Source organism: Urocitellus parryii, chromosome 3 (assembly GCF_045843805.1).
Source record: "Urocitellus parryii isolate mUroPar1 chromosome 3, mUroPar1.hap1, whole genome shotgun sequence".
NCBI classification, from domain to species: Eukaryota; Metazoa; Chordata; class Mammalia; order Rodentia; family Sciuridae; genus Urocitellus; species Urocitellus parryii.
The window spans coordinates 102,775,965-102,792,447 of NC_135533.1; positions in this window are offsets into that span (position 1 = coordinate 102,775,965).

Consider the following 16,483-nt stretch of genomic DNA (forward strand, 5'->3'; position numbering starts at 1 on the left):
TTTACTAAAACTGGTGCCTGTTATAAATTGGTAGATAGAATTTTTCTCTTATATTTCCATCCATTTAATATTAGAAGTACTGTGTCAGTTTCCACACATACATACACAGCAAAAAACTGGTCTAGATATTTATTGGTATGGCATTGAATCTATGATAATATTAAGGGATTGCTTCTTTATAATACTGCATCTATTATTCCATGAAAAAACTACATTCTCCATTTATTTTGGTTTTGTAAAAATATTGCCTTTAATGGTCTTTTATCATTTTCACTGTAAATATATTAATTTCTTGATCAATTTATTCTAAGATGCTTGAGTTTTATGCTAAATTAAATGTTTTTTCATTTTCTTTTCTTGTCATTTTCATCATTTTCCTTTTGTTCATTGCTGACATGGGAAATGCATATGGTTTTTGTATGATGAGATTGTACCAAGTGGCCTTGATAAATTCACTTATCTAATCGCTTACCTATAATATTGGGGAGTTGTTTTTATTATTGTAATAATGTTGACTGGGGATAATCACAGTTCTACCTTGTCTTCCACAATATTTTTACTATGATTCTTTTATTTTCTTGTCTTACCTTATTGTATTGATGCCAGTAAAATGGCTCTGCAATCCCTGCTGAATATAAGTGGTAAAAGCTACAAGGAAGAGATTTAGAAGGTGAAGCTATACAAGTGAAGATCATATGATTCAAAATTCAATACTAGACAAGTTCCAAGCTGATGCTTTTTCTCTCTCAAAAGACCAATTACAGTTCATAACACATTTTCCATAAGTTCCCTCGTCATCCACATGTTTCTGAGGTTCACCGAAACAGCTATGTGAACTTCAAATATTAACTGTTCTATTAGAATTACCAATTAAAGTATTAGGAAAACCAAGATCTCAGAGAGAACATGAGGAGCTGTGAAAAATGCATTCCTGGGCAAATTCTGAGCACCCATTACCAAGCTACATTTTTTCCCAAAAAATTGTAAAATAAGTCATGAGGACTGACATACAGAAATATTCTCCACCTAAAAATACTAAAACAATATAAAACAGTTATAAAAATTTCACTTCAGTATGTTATTCAAAACTGCATGACATGCAAAGGAAAAATTCTGAAACCATGGAAGGACTGTACATTTAAAAGAGCAATAGCCATCTACACACAAGTTAGCACATTTACCATCCCTTTCCATGTTAATTCTTTTCTCTTTGATACGATTGTAGAAATTAGACTTGTAAGAGAAGTTTTCAAAATTCCCAATATGCATTTGGTATACATGAAATATAGATATATAGGCAGAATTGCTGAAACATTTTTTAATTCCAGGTAATTATATTCTTTATGATAAATGGAAGGCATTGAATATGTAACTAGTATTGTGTTTTATAATTCTATATGACTCAATAAATACATTAGAAAATAAAAACTCTTTTCTAGCTCAAAATCCTGGTTTGCAAAATTAAGAGCACTTTACACCAAAACACATTTTACCTATTTTTTTAATTATTAAAAACATATTAAGGGGCTAGGAATATAGCTCAGTTAGTAGAATGCTTGCCTTGCATGCAAAAGCCCTGGGTTCAATCCCCAGAACCACTAAATAAAAAAATAATAATAAGTCTGAAGTTTCTATTGAGGGCAAGATGGCATTGATCTGCTATTCTCTGCTTCTCCCCACTAAGCACAAATGTAAACACTGGAGACTGTGCAAGAAGCCATGACAGGAGAATTCTGAAAGAAAGTTACAAAAAAATTAAAAAGGCAAAAAAGTCTTAAGTCTCTAGGACTAAAGAAATAGCACTATAACAGAAGTTGACCCAGAGCTGTCATTTCCCAAACCCCAGACTAGCAACAAAAAGCAGATGTAGTATACCCATCTCTTTCCTAAGTGGAATGGACGCCATCATGCAGTCCAACTCCACTGGAAACAGGGAAAGTTGGAAGCTTAGCTGAACCAGGTTGTCATAGGAGATGCTCTTCTCTTCTTCTGGGCCCATGACTTCTTACCTCCATGAGATATAGAAGAGGGCGATGTAACAAGCAAGAGAGAATTAAATATTTCCAGCACCCAAGACCTTCCTTTTTTCCTGCCCAGAAACATAAAGGCAGGTGGATAGAAGCAGCAATAGAGACATGGACACAATCAGTGATCTAGGAAGTATTTTCATTCTTATTAAGAGATTGAGTGGAGAATGGGATCCAGTCACAGAAAGTGCCCTGGATCAGAAAGTCTCTTTAATCCTGTAGGCTAAGATTCTCTTTGTCCTTCAAGGGATGAGCAGGAGGAATGGGAGAAAGATATGTAATGACGGAAATTGGCTGGCCAAAGCTGTGTCTTTGTCCATGCAGCCCGAGACTCTCCTTCTCTACCCTCGCACCTACATCCATAAGGGGCCAAGGTGAGAGGATCCCACTACATTCCTCCTATATGGAGACATCTGAATCTCAGTCTACCTGGGAATTCACTTCTACCCTCTCTGGCTCAATAGCATCACACAAACCAAGAAGACCCAAGGATAGGCTCTAAAAATAAACAGCAACAGAAAAACAGCTCAAAAGAGTACATCAGGACTCTGGTACTAAACATAAACTTCTTCCTGTTAAAAGAAAAAGAATTGTAAAAATTGAGTAAGACCTGAAGATTTCTAACATAATAGATAAAATTTCCAGGTTACAATTTAAAATCACTTATAGTATCAAAAAACAAGCAAATCAAAACTTAAATGAAAAAATAAAATGAAACCAAAATTTACTTGTTACAATTATTTGAAAAGAATTTTAAAGGAGCATCACAAAATGCACCAACAACCAATTTAAGTTTTCTTGAAGCAAATGCAAAGGTAGAAAAACTCAAAATACAAAATAGAATCAAGATAAAATAAATTATAGAAATGTAAAAGAATACCAAAGTGTTTTTTTTTAAACTAGCAACATGGATAAAAGTTAAAATGAAACTTACAAATTGGCTGGGAATAATTGTACTTTTATTTCTTGCATTCAGTAAGATGATATTTGAAAGGGAAGAAAATAGAGGGATCTAAATGAAAATGAGATTTTCACACATTCCTGTTAACACCAAAGACTATTAAAAAGTCACATATGTGTGTTATAACACCCAGAAAAACTATATATGTTATAATGTCATTACAAAAGCTATGCAAATAGTTGTACTCAAAAACACCAGAATAAATCAAGATGGAATCCTGAAAAATTTTTCTAGAAACTTAATGATGAGAAAGAGAGAAAGGGGGTTGAAGGGAAAGGAATAAAGAAACAACTAAAAAGAAGAAACAACTAAAAAATAAATAAATGGCAGAGTTAAGAACTAGTATATCAATAACTACCTTAAAAGGAAGCAATTAGTATATAACAATTAAAAGACCGAGACTGGCAGAGTGGGGAAACAGAGAAAATACCCCAACTATATGCTGCTTAGAAGAAACTCACTTCAAGTCAGGCATTGTGAAATGCTTGTAATTTTTGTTATTTTGGAGTTTGAGTTGTAAGGGTCCGGTGAAGCGTAGGAGAAAGAGACCACAAGAGGCTGGCTTCATGCAATTGGCAGAAGGGGATCTATTGAACCAGCATGCTGGGGCTCCGTGCCCACTCAAGAAAGGAGAGCAGCCCAGAGCCCAGAGCAGAGGTCAAGCAGAGCTTAAGTACACTTTTTGGGGAGGGCAGGGGGCTTTGCATACATCAGAACAAATCATCATGAGGCGCGGGAAAATTGAACAACAACTCTGAGACATGATTAGTACATTCATTGGCTGGAACAGGCTGGGAAGGGGTGATTGGTCACTTCTAAGCGGGGTACACATTCAAACTGATTGGTTTTAGGGCCTAAAGGACTACGTGACAAACTACACAGAGTCCCAGGTTATTAGACAATCAGGGAGTCAGTGGGAATATTTACTGGACAGTTTAACAATACCTGGTCCTTCACTTTTTAACTCAGGCCCTGCAGCTTTACAATGCCGGGTCTTTTATACTTTAACTCAGGCTTTGCAGTTTAGAAACAGCTTAGAAATTTTACCCTTACATTGTCAAGAGAATCATAAGCTTGATTCCAGCCTGGGAAACATTGTCATACCCTGTCTCAAAAAAAAAATGAAAAGAAAAAACAACTTCAAAATCTGCAATAAAGGTAAATATTAACAAAAAAAGTGAATTGCTACACTAATATCTAGTAGTCTTCAGAAGCAAAGAAATGTATTAACCCAAAGGAAAGAGGGACATTTCATAATAATAAAAGGACTAGTTTACCAGAAGTAACTATGCATCCTGAATCAATATGCACAAAACAAAAGCAAAAAATATAGAGAGAATTTAAGGATTATGAAATATATTTGAGGACTTCAATACACACCTCTCAAAAACTCAAAGAACTACCAGACAGAAAATAAGCAAAGATATCTGAAATATCTGATATCTGGAATATCTGAGCAACACAATCAATTAAAAGTATGCAACTGAGAAAAAAACTTCAGTCCACTCAAAAATAGCACAATACACACTTTTTCTCAATCAAGGAGTTTTCACCTACATCAAACTCAAAGGCCATAAGACAAACCTCAACAATTTTAAAATGATTGAAATCATACAGAACATGTTCTCTGAACATAATGGAATCAAACAGAACATTAATAGGAAAACCTCTAAATGTGGAAATTTGATAACATAGTTCTAAATAATCCACAGGTCAAAAAATAAGTCTCAGAAGTATTTAAAATATATACAGAACCTAAAAAAATATACAGACAGAAATTACAAAATTTGTAGGATATAGTCAGAACATTATCGGCAGGGAAATTAATAGTATGAATGACTTGCATTAGAACAAGTAAATTCTCATATTAATGACCTAAGTTCCTACTTCAAGAAAAGAGTGAAAAAGAAAAATAAATCCAAAACAATCAGCAGGATGCAAACAGTAAGTTTAAGCGCATAAATCAATGAAATTGAGCAAGAGAAAATTAATGAAAAAACTGATTCTCAAAAAAAAATCAATATACAAAATAAACCTCCAGCAAGATAGACCTACAAAAAAAAGAGAAAACTAATACAAAGTATGAAACAGAGGATATATTGCAGACCCCACAGCCATTACAAGGACAAAAAGGAACAACTTTATGATGGTAAATTCTATAAATTAGGATGTGAGGTCCAATTTCTCAAAACCACAGACTCACCCAAGATAAAAGAATAATATGTATACTCTTATTTCCATCAAGTTCATGATTTAAAAGATTCCAACAAAGTATCTACACTTTTGGTCCAATCCTGGGTACTAAATAGAACAGCCAGATCCAATTTGGAAGGTCGGGATGGATTTCTTGACAGGCTAAGTTACACCAGTAATGGCTGAAGAGGTTGCCCTAAGATCAGAATGGGCATCTGGTATTAGCCGAAGAGAACTTCATGGAAGGAAAAGGTAACATTCCTTAAATCCAAGGAGGGAATTAATTCAGAGTCAAATTTCTTTTCATTCCCTGGACAATTGCACTGGGGAAGAGCCGAGTCAACAATGTCTCTTTCCTTGTTTTGCCAGGATTCTTCTCTGCCAGTTCTCCCCACCCACCTGGCAACTCAGCTGTCCTTCCAGACAGTTAACCATGGAAAGGTTGGAAAGCACACTGTGATTTGTTGCTATAAAAACAACACTTAAAAACAAATAAAAACCTCCCAGGAAACAATAAGTGGACTCAACAAGGTCACAGGATGCGGGATCAGCAATCACATCTCTATTTATTAATAGTGAAGGTGTGGACATAGAAATTTAAGGAAAGGAGTACGTACTGCATGACTTCACTTATATATCATGTCAAGTTGTCAACATTTTGGAAATAAAGAACAGATTATCAGTTTCCAAGTGTTGGGGCTGGGGAAATAAAGGAGGGGAGTGGGTTATAAAAGGGCAACTTAGGATTCTCTTGGCATTGGAACTATTCATATTTTAAATGTTATGGTGAATATATGAATCTACACAAGAGATAAAATATATAGAATTAATACATACACAGAATGAATTAAGTAAAACTGAGGAAATCAATGAATTGGTAGGTTGTGTCGATGTTAATATCCTGACTGTGATACTAAGCTATAGTTTTGCAAAATACTGCCATTGAAGGAAACCACATGATGTGTGAGATGAATCTCTGTACACTAATTCTCAGATCTGCATGTAAATTGCAATTGTCCCAGTTAAAATGTTAATTATGCTACACCCCCACACTCCATTATTTGGAATTCTGTAATTCAGAAGTTTTAAAAAATGAAAGATTTTCATTATTTATTATTTACACCTGATATGACTTGAATTCATTTGGCTGGACTAAATAAAAAATATTTTCAGTTTTTCTTTATTCCTCATGTTTATATTATGTAAATCTTAAACAGTTCTGAAAAGTTCATAATTCTGAAATAAAACTTTTCTTGAAATTTTAAATGAGAGGCACAGGCATGTATGACGTTTCTTTTTAACTACTGAAATCTCCTCGGCTCAAATCAATATAGGAAAGTTTTATATAGGAAAGTTTTGCCATTGACCAGAATTAGGAGACCATAAGGTCATGCATTTATGTCTAAGTTATAAAAGAACTAAAAAAGTACCAAACTTCATCATAATTTTAAGTAGCAATAAAGATCTGTATTAATTCTTCTGTATTCATTGGTACACTTGTTTATTCATTCAATAGTCATTGAATGGTGATTGTACTGAATGACAAGCTATGTTCTTTGGTGAGCATTTAATTATTTCATCTTGTGCAGCACTCAACTGTTCAGTGGCACTGTGATCATTGCTCTTAAAGCAATATTTTCTTGATTCTTTACAGAAATCTACTGTATACCTTTTTTTTTTTAATCTAGCAGACTAGCAGTAAATGCTAGTGTCATAACTGCTCAGTATCATGCTATGTAATGCAATGCAAATGAAATTAAAGTCTAGGGATTCATTTTTCCTCATCCACCATATCTTTTTGGAATCATTTTCCTTGGTGTTTGTTTAGCTCCCCAGTCTTTATTGTGTGGTGTACATTAATTTACTTGAGAAATGGAGGAAGGCTAAATTTTTCCACAATAGCAAAAATAAGGACACAGAACTGTGGAGTGAGGTGGGAGGGGGAAAGTGAGAAAAAAGATCCTTAAAGGGTGTGGTGATTGAAACAGATGTGGAAAGGGCCCTTGTAGACTGGAGCACTGCAGGGACAGCTGCCTTTCTGGTAGGGTTTTCTGAAGATTTCCTGCAGATCTTCAATTTCCCAGAAGAAAGTATAGAACCTGTAGTGTTTATCAGTAGATCTGCAAACAAGTGGCTAGGAAGTAATGGGGGTGGGTTTTTTGCTTTGGATTAGGAGTTTCACCCAGGTCTTGCACTCTACCACTGAGTTCAATCTCCAGCCCTATTTTGGTAGATTTTTTAAAAAATGTATATATTTGTTATTGCAGCTGTTTTGGAATGGTGATGTGATACTATTAGCTTTAAAGCCAAAGGGGGGAAAATCTCAAACTTATTTGGGTCTTCAAAGATTTGCTATTAAAATTAAAGTCTATAAAAATTTCAAAATATGAATATTATTTACAATGGATTTTCAACCAATAAATTTTTAGAGTAGCCAATAATTTTTTTCCAGGCCCTTCCTCACTCGACTAGTCAAAGTTACATTTGGTTGAATGAACCCTGAATGTATAAATACAATCACTGCTTTGAGAAGTTCTAATAATCATTTGTAGGAAATGGCTGGAAGTGGGATATTTGGAGTGAAGGTCTCTAGACATTACTGTAGTTTGGACTTGGTTTGTACCCCTACTGTAGTTTGGACTTGGTTTGTACCCCAAAGGTAAAGGCTTGGTCCCCAGCACAGTGCTAGTTGGAGATAGTTGAACCGTTAAGAAGTGGGGCCTACTGGGAGGTCTTCAGGACATTGGGGATTATAAAATGCAATTCTGGCTCCTTCTTCTTTTTCTCTTTTACTTTATGGCCAAGATGTAAGTGATTTTTACTTCTGCCGTGCTGTGCTCTCTCACCAGAAGCCCGGAGCAATGGGGCCAGCTAATCATGAACTGAAACTTCCTCTTTCTAAGTTCATTTATCAAGCATTTACCAGATTGATAGAAAGCTGACTACCATAATTTAGTCAGGGATTTGCTGGGTTCTACCACAGAGGCTCCCAGGACTATCATTCTCATTTCGCTTTTAAAGAGAGTTGAAATTCTAAAGTCAGTTTTCTTCAAAAATCAAACATTAAAACTGAAAGAGAGAGACCTAGTAATAAATCACTTGGGTATTCATGTCCACACTAAGCACAGTAGATTAACATCTATAATTTTACAAAAGATGTGATTCTCTTCTAGACTTACTTTGCAGCATAAGAGAAAAGCTGTCGAATGTTGGGTGCTGGGTCTCATTCTGAGGGAGCATAACTTTTCCTTCATAAAGGAAAACGTGGGGTGAGCTCTTCTCATACACCATCCTAGAGAAACACTGTAAAAAATAAAAACAAAAAACAAAAGGTATTTTTGGAAGTATGACAAGAAATGAAGCTGAATATTACATGAGGTCAGTTATTTGCCTTGTGAAATGTGACATGCTAATAATACTGAAAATATATAAGTAAAAAAATATTTGATAGAATTACAAAAAATAGATAAAGTTCAGTTTTCTGGAATGGCCTCTGGGTTCTCACTGTCCATCCCCTCCACTCATGCTAACTATATATGTGGTTAATGATGCACAAGACAGTTCATGGAGTTGCCTTACTTTTCTGTGCAAGAAAGCAAAAGCTCCTGAACAAAGTGGTGGAAAATGGTGGAGGGACCAATAAATAGTATATATATATATATATATATATATATATATATAAAATAAAATCTTTCTTGTGACATCCTTATAAAGACAATTCAGAAGAATTGTAGATATAAGTACAAAAGACAATAAAATTTGTAGATAATATCAGAGACACTGCTTTCATGACCTTAGTGAACTGAAAGCATTTTAAATAGAATACAAATAGCAAAACATAGGAAAAGAGCTATAAATTTGACCACATTAAATTAAGAACTTCTGTTCATCAAAAGAAAACAAAGAGAGAATGAGAGAACAAGTTATAGAGTGGAAGAATGTCTTGTTAAAACATGTAACTAGCCAAGATGACATGTTTAAAATATACAAACGCTTACCAATCAGTCAAATGAAAAATGGACATGAGACCTGAACTCAAAAATAAATGTACTGAGATGTGCTCAAACTCATTTACCAGGCAATGCAAATTAAAATCCTACTTGCAGGTTCATCCACAAGAATGACTAAATACTGGCAAATCTAAGTGTTGACAGGATTTCAGTCTAATTCTCATGAATGGTGTGCCTTACTTTCTGGAGTAGGCCCTAGGACACAATGCTGTATGGAAGGGAGAATGTTCAATATCATTTTTAGGTTCCTAATTCTGTATGTGTAGGGAATCTTTACAACTTTAAGAATAATGTTTATTATAGAACTTTTGTAGATAGTATTTTCAGATTTAAAACATTTTTGTATTTTACATGTTTAGTTTGCCACAATTTTTTTCATTTTTCACACATAATTGATATTGATTTCTATCAAATGCTTTTCTACTAATGTGGGAATTGATATTGATAAAATTTTAATGTCAACTTTTGGTTCTTAAAATGACTGTCATTTGATCATGACATTTAATTCTTTGTGTATGTTTACTAAACTAATATTTTCTTTTATATATTTGATACTTTCCTTATATTGTCTTTGTCATTTTTAGCAAGATTCTGTCTCCTTAAAATACAAGGCAGTTATATTTTAACTGATATAAAAATTTGAATTTTATTCAAAAGCTCAAAAAACTTGATTATGATGTGTTTTGGAGACATTCTTTTTTGATCAAAAGGCTAAGATGTTTGGAATTATTTTTATTTTGGACTTATCAGTGAATTATAATTATATATAATATTGCAATTCATTATGCTTTATTTGCACATGCACATAACATAATTTGGTAAGTTTCTTCTGCCAGTACCTTCTCTTAAGCTCCCCTTCTCCCTTCCCCCAATCTGTTTGTTTTAATCTATGGATAATCCCTTTTATTGTTATTAATATAATTGTGTACATACATATATGTATTATATATATGTATATATGTAATTATATATGTATATACATATATGTGCATAATTTATTCATTATGATATATTCACACATGGACATGACATAATTTGGTAGATTTCATTCCCCAATACTTACTCATGCACTCCATTCTTTCCTCTTGCTCAATGCCCTTCCTCTACCTTATTGGTCTTCCCTCTATTTTTGTGAGATACTCCCCCATTTTTTATTCCTTGCCCCCTTCTCTTACTTCTGGATATAAGGGAAAACATTTGAACCTTGATTTTCTGAGTTTGGTTTATTTCACTTAGTATGATAATCTCCAGTTTCATTCATTTGCTAGCAAATGACATAATTTCATTCTTTACAACTGATTAAAATTGAATTTTGTCTATATAAACTCAAAATATTTGTGTATCAATTTGGCTATTATTAATTGCACTGCAGTAAATATTGGTATTTGTATGTATGTAAAACCATCAATATACTTTGATGATTTTAGGTCTCATGGATAAATATCGAGGAGTGAAACAGCTGTATCATATAATGTCTCCGTATGTGAGAAACATCTGTGCTTTATTCCAAAGTCTGCAGTTTTTCCAACAATATATATGTGTGTATCTTTTTTCCCCATATCTTCACCAGCAAATATTTATTGTTCTTGGTATTCTTATGATTGCCATTCTGAGAAGAAATCTTAGTGAAGTTTTGATTTGCGTTTCCCTGATTGCTAAATATGTTAACCTTTTTAAATATGTTTGTTGGCCATTTGTACTCCTTCTTTAGATTGTTTGGACTTTGAGATGTACCATTATAATGCTTATTTAGGATCTTTTCTTTTTTAATATAGGCAGTTAATGCTATAAATTTTACTCTTGGAAGCACCTTAATAGTGTCCCAGAGATTCTGGTACTACTTTGTGTTTTGGTGTTTTTTTTTAATCCAGGAATTTATTTATTTATGCTCTTGTTTCTTCTATTATCCATTCCTCATTCAAAAGGGTATTGTAAATTCCTCATGTATTTATGTGGCTTCTTTTTTTTCTTGTTTTTAAATTTACATCTGATAGCAGAATTCATTACAATTCATATTATACATATACAGCACAATTTTTCATATCTATGGTTGTATACAAAGTATATTCACACAACTTTGTGTCTTCATACATGTACTTTGGATAATGATGTCCAACACATTCCACCATCATTGCTAATCCCCTGCCCCCTCCCGTCTCCTCCCACCTCTCCTCCTTATCTGCAGTTCATCTATTCCTCCCTTATTCAGTGCTCCCTACCCCACTATGAACCAGCCTCCTTATATCAGAGAAAACATTTGGCATTTGTTTTTTGGGGATTGGCTAACTTCACTTAGCATTATCTTCTCCAACTCCAACCATTTACCTGCAAATCCCATGATTTTATACTCTTTTATTGCTGAGTAGTATTCCATCATATATATTATATATATATATATATATATATATGTATATATATGTTTGAATGTAAACATGATATATATATCACATTTACATTCAAACTTATTATGGAAAAATATTTATTATTTGCTGCCATCTTGTTTTTTTTTCTATATTAAATTAGTTCTTTACTTTCGTTTGGGTTAACTAATTTTCTAATGAGCTTTATCCATTTGGGTGCTCTGAGTTTTGCTTTTGAATTCTTCTCCTTGCAGTGTTTCTTAAAATATTTTCTGTAGTGCTGGTTTGGAAGTCATACATTCTTTTACTTTTTAATTATCTTGGAAATGTATTTCTCCTTTGATTCTGGATAATAGCTTTGCTGGAGAAAGCAATCTTGGCAATTATTTTCTTTCGGACTTTGAACTATCTCATTCCAAGTCCTCCTGGATTTTAGACTATGAGCCAAGCAGTCAGAAGTGAGCCTTATTATATTACCTCTAAATAAGACTTTTTTTTTCTTGGAGCTTTTAATATTCTATCCTCATCCTCTCAGTTTGATATTTTGATTATGATGTGTCTTGGAGACATTCTTTTTTGATCTTATCTATTTGAGGTTCTGTATTCCTTCTGTATGTAGATGTCCATCTCATTCCTAATATGTGGAAATTATTCTGTTATTATTTCACTTAAATTTTTGTTGTGGCATTATTCTATATTATTCCATATACATATTATTCTGTATTTCTATGACCTCTCCTATCCTGAAGATCTTAATTTTGGTCTTTTAAAGTTGTCTCAGAGTTCTGTATATTCTGATAATTGTTCTTTCTTTCTTTCTTTCTTTCTTTCTTTCTTTCTTTCTTTCTTTTTTACTGTTTACTGAGTATTCCAGCTCAAAAACCCATCTTCATGGACTAATATTCAGTTTTCTGCTTAATCTAGTCTGCTGATGTCACTCTCAAGTGAATTGTTATTTGATTTATTGTGTATTTTATTTGAGTTCAGATTGATTTCTTTTCATAATCTGTATATATTTATTGAAATTGTCTTTTATCTGCTGTATTTGCTATCATAAGTCATTCCTTAGATCTTCTTTTAGCTCACTAGTCATTTTAATAACTTCCCTGGAATTTTATCCTTTTTATATCTGTGGCCTCCTTTGTTGAGACTTGCAAATTTTGGAGGGAGACTTGTTTGCCTGTCTCCTCATGTTTTCAGAGACCTTAGATTTTTGCATTGTTGAAATGGATACCTCTTCCTCTTTTACGACAAGGTCTTTTTCTGTGTAGTCATTCATTTTGTAATCAATTCTGTGTTGTTGGTATATCTTAGCTTTAACGCACAGGCTCAGCTAAATCCAAGTGTTAATTTCAACCACCAATGACTCTCATTTTGCTTCTACAAGAACTGTTGCAACACTGTGGATTCCTATGAGTTATCATCTTGGAACTTCTCTGGTTTTGCTATAGGGGCACACATCCACATGAGTGTTATTTGAGAGCCCCCTGAAGTCTGGTTATCGTTTTGGGATGTTCATTTCCTATTCTGTTTGTTAAAGTAGTGTTGAAACTTGACCAGAACTAGGCAGTGTGCAGGTAGGTGTACTGTCTTTTGACTGAATTGTGGGTATTGCTCAACAACATAATCTCTACAGAGTGATTTCACTGTGTCCCAGTCACTTTTCAGTGTTTCTTAGAAAGAGGAAAAACAACAGCAATAACAGCAGAAACAAAGTGCAGTATTAAAGTAAATGCTTAGTATCCACTATGACATTTATAACACAAGTTAACACAGAAAGAGGACTATCAGGAACAGAAATTAACAACAGAGACAGTAATACACATCCATTAAGCAGACCTAGCATAAAGTAAACAGCAGGTGTTAAGCATGGAATCCACAGTACTAATAACTGCAACATGATGAATGGTGGAGGCAGTAATTATATAAACTAAATAATTATAAAGGATGGTAAAATTACAAGAGAGAAGAGAAAATGGGGTAGAAAGGTAAAAGAGAGTTTAGAAGGTTTAAATGTGAACAGAGAGAACCCAGAAGAGATGCAGGAGTGAAGAAAAATATAATTAAAAGAAACAAAAGAAATAAAGAGAGAATAAGAGCATTTAGTTATTAAAGGAGGATAAAGTGTAACAAAAGTAACAAAAATAAGAAGTGAAACTAAAACAAACAAAACCCCTAACTCTCTAAAGATAAAACTAAGCAAAATAATGAAAGAAAAAATGTTTAAAAAGTATAAATATGTATATCCACAAACTGCAGCAAACAAGAATACACACACACACACACACACACAAAGGAGGAAAATATTAATGAAAAATAAATAGATTGGTCTCTGCTGAGGGTGGGCCAAAACTGTCAACAAAGATGGATGATCACTGCCTATGCCAGACTTTCCTTTTTCCATTTCTTCTTGGGTTATGTGCCCCTTAGAGACAGCAAGGACCACAGGTTGTTAACCTGTCATTTTTGTGTTGCTCACCAGCCAGTCAGCTGAAGTTACCTGGAATCAGAGCTGGTTGTAAAAGCTCTATTTCCCTTCTGACAGAATAAATTAATGCACTCCAAGGCAGGGGTAATGCAGAGTTCTAAATGGAAAGTTCTGGAGACTGGGATTTAGCTCTGAGGAGAGACTGGATCAACATACCCTAGGGCCATGTAGATGAAAATCTCTGTTGGGTATCTGAATCTCAGGACAGAGTAACAAACCTTCTCCACATTGACAGTGAATATATTCTTCCCTGAATAGGAGCTCCAGTGAAGTTGTGCCTGCATGTGCAGCTTCTGGACTCTTTCCAGCTGGTCACATGAGCTGAGAACCAAAGGGAAAGCAAACCCTCCATATCCCCAACCTGAATCCTACTGGGCACAATCCCCTCTAAGCACATTTCAATCATGCTTCACCAAGCACACTATAAGTCACAGAGCAGGTTTTTATATGGAGGATATGGCAGCACTTCTTATGATCTCCTGGCTTTTGTAGCAACAAGCTCCATCTTGGCCATTTCAAGACGGCTTTCTACTCCCAGGTCTTTGCTTTACAGCTGAGAAGCAAGAAACACTTTTTGAACAACAGTTCACTGCACAGCCTGTGGTTCAACTAAATTCAGATTACTTTTCTTTTCCCATGGTTCTCCAATGCCAAATTTGTTCACAGTTTTTCTCTCTCTCTTTCTGCTGTGTCACCACTCCTCTGTGGCAAACTGCACTGCTGATGCTACTAGTCTGAATCCAATATACTCTTTCTTGTCCTCTGTTAAAGCATCCAAATGTTTGTGTGAGTGTGTGTGTGTGTGTGTGTGTATACATACATATATGTATTTTCCCCCCTTACTGTCTGATATTGAATTTTAGTAAATTCCCACTGTCACCTACTATTAAGGTTTGGATGTGATGTGTTCCCCAGAAGCTCCCTGTTGAGAAGCAGTATCCTTGCTGCTTAAGTGCCAAGCCATTGAGCATTTAGAAAGTACACCCTTCTTCCAATCTGCCATCTTTAATTTCTGGAATTGTTTTAAATTTCTTTTTAAAAAGTACTAACAAACAATGATGCCTAATTTGAAATTGAAGAATACATAAAGTGTTGTGAGCACATACAAGTAAAAAATAAAAGCTAAAATAAATGCTTGGAAGAGCATTTATTTATCTACCTATTTTTGAAAGGTAAATTTTCGGGAGAATGTTTTGAACAAAAAAGAAAACATTTAAGTTGGATACATTGATAGAAACTTATATTTGAAACCTATATATTTTCTTCATCTGTCCCTAACATCTGGCTGTAGTTAGACCTTGGACTCCAGAGAAACCAAAAATTTCTATCCCCATCATGATTATGTGGAAATATCTCATATGAATCCTAGCCACCCCAATGTTGGTCTCTTAACATTGTTCTCCGCTAAAAAAGATAGGGGCTTTGCAGAGGACATAACTATTTCACATATTAGGGAAGGAAAAAAACTAAGATGACCCTTTTAATGTTTCCACAAAGTAAAAGTACTTTTAATACTTCTGATATTCCTTTGAAATAATATGGGAGCTACTTTCCCCAGTTGGACAATTTCACATTAAATAAATACATAGTTAATTGAGCCATCCATACAACCCAGAAGTTCAGATTCAACCACCCTAAAAAAAAGTCTCTCTCCTTCTTGAGATATCAGACTCTGTGTGTCAGAAAGGTATAGAAACGAGACTGAAATGAGTGTTAACATAAATTAAAACCACAGAATTAATACCTTGAGTACATATGTGTTTCCTTTGTTCTTGAAAGTGACTATAGTGTTTTGCGTAATCTCACTATAATGTTAAATCTCACTGAAATGTATAAACCACAACCCTTCTTCTTCCTTTTGTGCCCCAAATCTGGGAAAGATAACAAGTAAGCCTGGATGCTCCCTCATTCCTGCACCAGTGAGAGGTTAAAATTATGCAAGGCATTGTCTGCTTGTGGCAAACTTTCATTCCAGACCAACTCCTGTCTGGAGCTATTTTGAAGATACCTGCACTACTCACCCCAGGGACCTTAATTATGCATGTATTGAAACTTTTTATACCCTCTTGTGTAAGTCTCATCAAGAGTTTCATCATCCAACACAAACTCTGGATGGGATTCATCTGCCGCTAAAATGACTATAAAATTGATATAATAGAAAAATCTGTCATCTAAATTCATGTTTACAATTTGAAATATTTTACAGAATAATACTTTAAATAAGAAATATGAATTAATAAAATTGTTTATAAATGGTACTTAAATGCTCTGTCCAGTATAATTTTTTATAATGTCAGCTTACTGTGGCAGGGTAGTAGGTAACATTGCCACCTAAGGAGCATCTATTTGTTAAATTGTTAAGGATTCCACATTTGAGATGTGGAATAAGACAATCAGAAATTAGAACTAAGGACACGAGGAGACATAGCAAGTCTCCTTTAAAT